The sequence below is a fragment of the Balaenoptera ricei genome, chromosome 2, assembly GCF_028023285.1.
Source record: "Balaenoptera ricei isolate mBalRic1 chromosome 2, mBalRic1.hap2, whole genome shotgun sequence".
NCBI classification, from domain to species: domain Eukaryota; kingdom Metazoa; phylum Chordata; class Mammalia; order Artiodactyla; family Balaenopteridae; genus Balaenoptera; species Balaenoptera ricei.
This window is the reverse complement of record NC_082640.1, coordinates 176,251,266-176,259,417: the sequence shown is the minus strand read 5'-3', so window position 1 is coordinate 176,259,417 and position 8,152 is coordinate 176,251,266.

Genomic DNA, 8,152 nt, shown 5'->3' with positions numbered 1-8,152 from the left:
AAACTGTCCTCTGAGAAACAAATCCACATTTTTGACAAGAGGCCAGATGATTGAACATTAAGAGCTCATCATCTCTAAGTTGGCTCATCCACCAGAAGGCAAGCCAGGAGGTAGATACTCTTCTCTGGGAAGCAGAGCTCCTACTGTGTGCCAGGTCCTGCGACCCTACTGTGTACCAAGGTGGGGAAAGCGTTCCAAGGGCAAGGACACAAATGACATGATTTCTGCCCCACCTCCAGGAAATCCTCTTGTTCTGATAGGTAGTCTTTAACCACGTCTGATTCATCCATGTGTGTCCAGGTTGGGGGCTCAGGACAGTTGAATAAACGAACTAAACCTGTTTAGTAATACGGTGTGTTAGTTATCCATTGATGCTTAACAAACTACCCCCAGATTTAACAGCTTTGAACAATAATACTTTTTTTTTTTTTTTTTTTAATTATACAGTTTCCATGAGTCAGGAATTCAGGAGCAGCTTAAGTGCTTGGATCTGACTCAGGATCTCTCATGAGGTTGCAGTCAAGATGAAGTTTGGCAGCTACTTCGGGCTATAAGGCAGAAGCTATACACTGAGGAACGAAGAGCCACAATGGAGAGAGAGGCTGGTTCACCAGCGCCATGGAGTGTCCCAACAGCCTGGACTGAGCACCCTCGTCTTCTACATGAGAGAAAAATAAAATCCTACCCTGTTTAAGCCACTGGTCTTTGGCGGTTTTCTGGAGTAGGGTTCCAACAGGTGGAAATAAGGGAAGGGCATCCCAGGGGGAGGTGACAGCGGCATGGGTAGACGTTTGGAGGTAGGACCCTACATAGCTCTCAAGATAGTGATGAGGGAAGAATGAGTTACTGCCTAAGTGCCCACCACTGAGAGGCGCTGTAATGGCTCAAGGTAGCTAACCCTCCTCGTTTGTCTTTTGCCTTGCGGGCAAGGACTGTACCTTACACTTCTCTGTATAGTGTGCTTGGCAACAAAGATGTTCTATCACAACGTGGGAGTGAGGCCGTGATTTCTATTTCACTTCTCCCTTTGGGGCTATATCCTTCCTATGAAAATCTAGTGTGGTGTCTTCAAGGCGTCTTCCTTGTGAGAAAACCCAGGGTGGTTCCTTTAGAATCATGGGGCGGCAACAAGCCGGTCAGCGTGAGAGGAAATCCGACCCAGCACTGGCCTTCTTGGCCACAGTCCCAGGCTGGGCTTCTGCTGCCATCCCAGGTGAGCGTCCACAGAGGGGTGTGCACCCCGCAGGAGGCTCCTGGGACCTCAGGTTAAGAACATTCCCCACCGTGGACCCCCTGCCTTCAGGAGCTGCTGGGCGGCGGGCTGGGTGCAGAGGGGACACGCACGCTGGCTGCTTTGGAACCGCACAGCACAGTTCCCTTTCGGCTCCGCTCTTGCCCTCTGTGTGACCTTGGGGAAGTTTCTTAGCCTCTCTGAGCCCAAGTTTCTTCTTCTGGAATATGGGTGGAGGCATACCTCACAGCTGCTTGTGAAGATTATATGGAAGTTGGCTAGCTGCGTGTTGAGTAGCAGGCTTGTGACAAATGTCAGTTTCTCTTTATTGACTTAGTTTTTAATTTTTCCTTTATTGCTTTTTATAAGTGCAGAACAGATGCCCAGCTCCGTGGGCTCTGCAGTGCCTTCCACCCTGTGCTCTGCCTCTGACAGGGGTGCCAAGAGGTGTGTTTAAGGAAGTTTGGGTTCAATTCAGCTGCTATTAACGCTGTCTCCTCGGACAAGACGATGTTGAGGACTAGAAAGGAAAGTGTCATCCACAGAAGCCTCAGGTGCTGGCACCACAGTGTGTGATCTTCACAGGGGTGTTGGCCTAGAGCAGGGCTAGCTACACGACTTGTAGGACTTAGTGCAAAATGAAAATGTGTGACCCCTTGCTCCAAAAGTGTTACAGATTTCAAGACAGAGACAGCAGAACATCAAGCCAAGCACAAGACCCGCCTAAGCGTGGGCTCTGTAAATGCAAAGGCCACATGTCCCTGAATCTGGTCCTGGCCTGGCATGACCAACCATCTTAGTTTGCCCTGGCCTGAGGGGTTTCCCAGGACATGGGACTTTCAGTGCTGCACCTGGAAGGTTCCAGCTTGGTCACAGCACCTCTATCCCGCTCAGCCTCTCAGTGAGCCTCGCTGGTCCTGCGGGCCCCTCAGCCGCCGCCCCACCCAGCTCTGCGGCCCGGAGGCCCACGTCGGTGGTGGTTTGTGGGTCAGGAGCCCCACAGGAGGTGCTCTGGCTCCCGCACCTGGGAGCGCCCTCTCTGCGTGCCTGCCCGTGCTGCCCGCCGTGGGCTCTGCTGCTCGGCCAGCTGGCTCTAAGCGCCACGCCCCGCGCCTCCTGCCAGAGGCCACCAGGCGGAATGTGGCAAGTGGTAAAGAAAAAAGATTCGTGACCCTCGTTAAGGGACAGGCAGGCTTTATTCAAGGGGGGCCATCGCTGTGGGTGTAGGGACCACTGCAGCGGGGTCTTGCAGCTGGGGAGAGAGATTGGGCTCCAATCAGAATACAACAAGGAAAAGTGGGCATTTATACCCAAGGAGCAGGGTGGGGATCAGTGGATGGAAAATTACTAAGGAGACGTCACGGGTGAGAGGGTTTCTGACTAAACCGACCTAACAGGATTCCTACTGAAGGCAGGCAGCGTGACCAGACATCACCTGGCATCACTGGAGGATGGGAAACCTGATCAGATACCGAGACCGATCAGCATGGAGGATGGGGGAATAATGCTGTGATGAACACAGGGGTGTATGTATCTTTTTGAATTCGTGTTTTTGTATTCTTTGGATAAATACCCAGAAGTAGGATAGTTGGATTATACGGTGGTTCTAGTCTTAATTTTTTGAGGAGCCTCCATAGTGACTGCGCCAATTTATATTCATACCAGGAGTGTACGAGCATTGTTATTTCTGGCCTTTGTGATAACAGCCATTCTAACAGCTGTGAGGTGATAACCCATTGTGGTTTTGACTGCATTTCTCTAATAGTGATGTTGAACAATTTTTTTCATGTGCCTGTTGGCTACCTGTATGACTTCTTGGAAAAATGTCTATTCAGGTCTTCTGCCCTTTTAAAATTTGGGTTGTTTTTTGTTGTCGAGTTGCATGAGTTCTTTATACAGTTTGGATTTAAATTCCTTATTGAATACGTGATTTGCAAATATCTTCTCCCATTTGGAAGGCTGTCTTTGCATTTTACTGATGGCTTCCTTTGCTGTGCAGAAGCTTTTTAGCTTGATGTAGTCCTCTTTGCTTATTTTTACTTGTGTTTCTCTTGCCTGAGGAGACATATGTAGAATGATGTGGCTAAGCTGGATGTCAAAGAGCACACTGCCCATTTCCTTCGAGGAGTTTTGTGAATTCAGGTCTTACAGTCAAGTCTTTCATCGATTTTGAGTTGATTTTTGTGTATGGTAGAGATAGTGTTGATTGAAAAAAACGCACCACCTAAAAGTTGAGAGTTAACGTTTTATTCAGGGACCTTACTGAGGACTCTAGCCTGAGAACCAGCCTCTCAGCTAGCTCTGAGGAACTGTTCCAAAGAGGTAAGAGAGGAATCAGGATGTACAGGAGTTTTTGCTGAAAACAAAAATAAAAACCCATGTAGTTGAACATCGAAAGATTACTGCTAATCACACACAAAAAATCTCAAGTTAATGATTTTAGTGCTTTTCTACATATGGGAAGATGCAAGAGTCTGGGTTCATTGAAATTATTCCTTTGATATGCATCTTAAGTATCTAGGGCCAGTATTCCTGTTTTTCTCCATCTTGAATTCCCCTTAGGGTGCACCATCCGGCTGGCTGTATTGATGCGGGCAACATTCGTTGTTTAGTGAAATGGCAGGCAACATTTTTTTTTGTCCACAAAGTATTTGAACATCTCTGTCATATTTTCTCCATATTAATTGCCTCTTTTTATTTTAAAAAATTTATTTATTTATTTTTTTGGCTGAGTTGGGTCTTTGTTGCTGTGCGTGGCCTTTCTCTAGTTGCGGTGAGCGGGGGCTACTCTTCGTTGCGGTGCGCGGGCTTCTCATTGCGGTGGCTTCTCTTGATGCGGAGCATGGGCTCTAGGCGTGTGGGCTTCAGTAGTTGAGGCTCACGGGCTCTAGAGCGCAGGCTCAGTAGTTGTGGCGCACGGGCTTCGTTGCTCCGCGGCATGTGGGATCTTCCCAGACCAGGGCTCAAATGCGTGCCCCCTGCACTGGCAGGCGGATTCTTAACCGCTGCGCCACCAGGGAAGCCCCATTGCCTCTTTTTAAATCATGAAATATTTGATGTGATTTGAACGTGTCCCCTTCTGCCTGGCTCACGTGTGGGTATGTTATTCCCCATCCCTACTCCCGACTCTCCTCATCCATTAAGCCTCAGCTTGAGTCAGCATCTCCCCTGACTGCCAGGATGATTGGGTGTCCCTTCTCTGGGCTCTTGCCTCCTGAGCTCACTCCCTCCCAGAACTTGGGGGCTCCTTGAAGTGATTGGCAGTAGGCCTTCCACCTCTGCAACCAGCAGTTGGTGCAGAGCAGGCCTTCAATACATGTTTACTGAATGACAATGACAAAATACTTTGTGCTCTTTCTAGCTGTAAGGGCTGGTCTAAAAGATGTAGTCTAGACACCCCCAAATGGGTGCCTTTCAATGGTTGAGGAGGCCGTGGGTGAGTATATTTCAAATTGAGACTGTTCTAGAAAATTCCAAATGCATAATTGCCAAATAGTAATAGAAGCAAGTTTACAGACAAAAAAAATAAGATAATTAAAAATAAAACAGAAGCATGTGATTCATTCTGGCCTAGAGGCCTAGGAAGGCCTTGAAAGAAGAAGTGTGGGCCCTCCTCTGCAGGATAAGGGGTGGGGAAACCATTTCAAGCAGAGGTAACAGCAAAATCTCTGAGGATAGGCAGAGTCATGCAAGATAAAGAGGAAGATATTGTCATCATGGTTGTGGAGGGTCTGAGATGGCCCATTGAGGCAACTGGGAGTCGTTAAATGCTTCTGAGCACGAAAGGGACAAATCAGATTTCTGCATTAAAAGATCCCTCTGGCTGCTGAGTGGAGGCTGGACTGGGAAGGGAGAGTGGAGGCAGGGAGGCTGGCTCGGAGCCTCTGGCCTGGCCCAGGCGAACACTGACAGTGGGGCCCTGATGGCTGGAGCAGAAAGGGAGTGAGAGGTTGCAAAAACGACTGCAAGGAAGAAAACGAGAAGACAGATCATTGTCTAGCACTAGGGGTGGTGGGAGGAGTTGACATTTTGCTGCTGATGACTGGTGAGATATTGGTACTACCGAGCAGGAAGGCGATTGGGGGTGGGAGGAGAGTTTGCTGTTCTCTTCCCCCAACATTTTATTATGAAAAATTTCAAACATACAGAAAAAAAAAAACCCCTGTACAGTGAATATCCATATACCCACCATCTACATTCTACCACTAACACTACCAAACTTGCTTTATCACACATCTCCCCATTTCCCACCCAGCCATCTTATGTTTTCAATGCATTTCAAAGTAAGTTGCAAACATCACCCCTAAGCTCTTGAGCCTGCATATCATTGCCTGGAGTTCAATATTTAAGATTCTCTTCCCCCATATTGATAATCTCAGCATTTTTATATTTATAAATTATTCTCCTTTCCTCTGTCTACCTGTTGATGGAGGAAAGGAGAATAACTGCTGTGAACATTTGCCCACTTTAAAAAATTGGAATATAGCTATAGCAAGGGTGGGCGACAGACGCCCAGGAGAAGGCCTGCTTCTTGTACCATTATACCATCAGACCACCTGCACCAGGACCATGTTGAAATTGGAATTGCCTGGAGCAAGTTTTAGAAAACCTCAAAAACAAGCTGATAGAGCCTGAGTTGTGAAATCAACTAGGAGATGAGCTCCCAGGGGAGGACAGATTCAGCCAACCACCCCCTCCCTTGTCTGGTCTGGGCAACCCCAGGCAATAGGAGGAGGCATGGCTGTTAAGGCTGGCTCTCACGGTGAGTGGATGAAAGACCCTCCACACAGCAGGTATGCTTTCTGAACCTCATCTTCCCCATCTGTGAAGTGGGGACATTTTCTGTTTCTGTCCTGTGTTCCATTGGTTCATCAAGCCATGCAGCACCAGATGGACTGAGGGACAATGAGATACTGGGAACAAAGAACATGAGGCTGCAGGACCCACAAGGCTAATTGAGCTGGAATTACCAAGTCAAAGTCCTTCATACATTGTGGATTGACTTTTAAACAGGAAAGAGTTAAAACCATCTAAACTTTCATGTAAAGTACAACTTCTCATCTAAAGTAGAACCTATGGGAAAGATTTTTAAAAAATATTTTCTTTGTGGACAGGTGTTTTTATAAGTACAACAAAAAATTACTAGAAAAATGCAATGAAAAAAACATGTTCAGACATAAAATTAGTCATCGTATTGCCATAAATGTTTATACTCTCTCTCAGTTTCTATACTTGTCTTGTGGCAGATGGAGAACAGTCTGTGAGGCTGCACAGGTGCCCAGATCACACCCTGAGTGGGACTGATCCATCTTCTCAGTATTCAAAGTGGACCAGCTGCATTGGCAAACCTGGGAACGTGCTAGAAATGTAGCATATTTGGCCCCATCCCATTCCTGCTAAACCAGAATCTGCTTTTTAACAAGACGCCAGGTGATTTACGTGTATGTTAAAGTTTATGGTGGCACTGAGGCAGCTGGGACGCAAGAAACGTTTAGAATGAAGGAATTAACCAGTACCTCTCCCCCTCATCTCAATTTCTCACGACACAAGAGCCGATGGCATAACCTTATTATTTTTTTTTAGCAAGTAAAGCTGTGTGAAGTTATGTATTTTATTAATTCCAACTGGAAATAAGAAACATTTCAGTCAACCACGCTAGGATAAAAACTGAATTATTTTTCTATCCTCTGCATAGGAAATGGTAACACAAAATCATTGTCAAATGAAAGAATGATGAAAAAACATACAGCCAGAAAATGTAGAAAAAATATTATAAAGGAGTGTTACACAATTAGCAAAAATGCTATGGTATTTTTACTGGCTTTAGCGACATTTGTGAGACTTTTCAGCTTTTAAAAATTTGTAATTTATTGTGGTTCCTTTTCTCATTCTAAAAAACATTCACATGCACACTCAATTTTGCATTCATAGTTTTGAGGACCCAGCTCCCAAATTCTTTGTTTCAGGCTTTATAAACCTGAATATGCCCCGCATATTTTACTGTATTTAATATGTATTCCCTGCTGTGGTCAGTGAGATTGAATTTCCTCTGTTAATTAGCCATTTATACTTCTTCTTTTGGGAATTACCTTTTTTTTCCTTTATAATTTTTCTTTTGAAGGGTTTTTGCCATTTTCTTATTAGTTTGCAAGTTCTTTGCCTGAGGATACCAACTTCTTGTCTGTTAGGTATAGCGTAACCTTATTCTTGATGAGCAGGACCAGATTTATAATTTGCAGGGCCCAGGGCAAAAATGAAAATGTGGGCTACAAGGATATATTGTACAATGCAGGGAATATAGCCAATATTTTATAATAACTGTACATGGCATATAACCTTTAAAAATTGTGAATTATTATATTGTACACCTGTAACATATAATATTGTACAGCAACTAGACTTCAGTTTAAAAGAAAGAAAATGTGGGGCCCCTTTTAAAAAAAAATTAAAGATTTCAAGATGGTGACGACTGAGCCTGGGGTCTTTCTGAGTGTGAGGCCCTCTGTGACTGACCTCATGGGTCCCCTGCCCATAAAGCTGGCCTTGCTGGTGAGGCAAGAGAAGGCTGGGTCATTCTGGATTCATTCGTGCTTAGCCAAGGTAAGTTATGAGTTTTCTGCTTTGTTTTATTCATTACCAATCATTATAATTAAAAAGCGCCAACCCTCATCCTTTTTGAAGTTTATTTTCTTCTCAATATGCAAATAGAAATGGTTTAAATAAATGGCTGTTATTCCAGTGTAAAGAATTCTTTCCAAAACTACAAATATGTATGTGCCTATTAAAACATGAATGGAAGCTCTCTATAGGGAAAGACAACTTGTATTCGTTTATTTTGTTGACCGTGTAGATTTTCATATACCGTATTACAATACTGACTGCTAGGTTTCTTATAAAGATTTAGTTCAATATTTAGTCTAG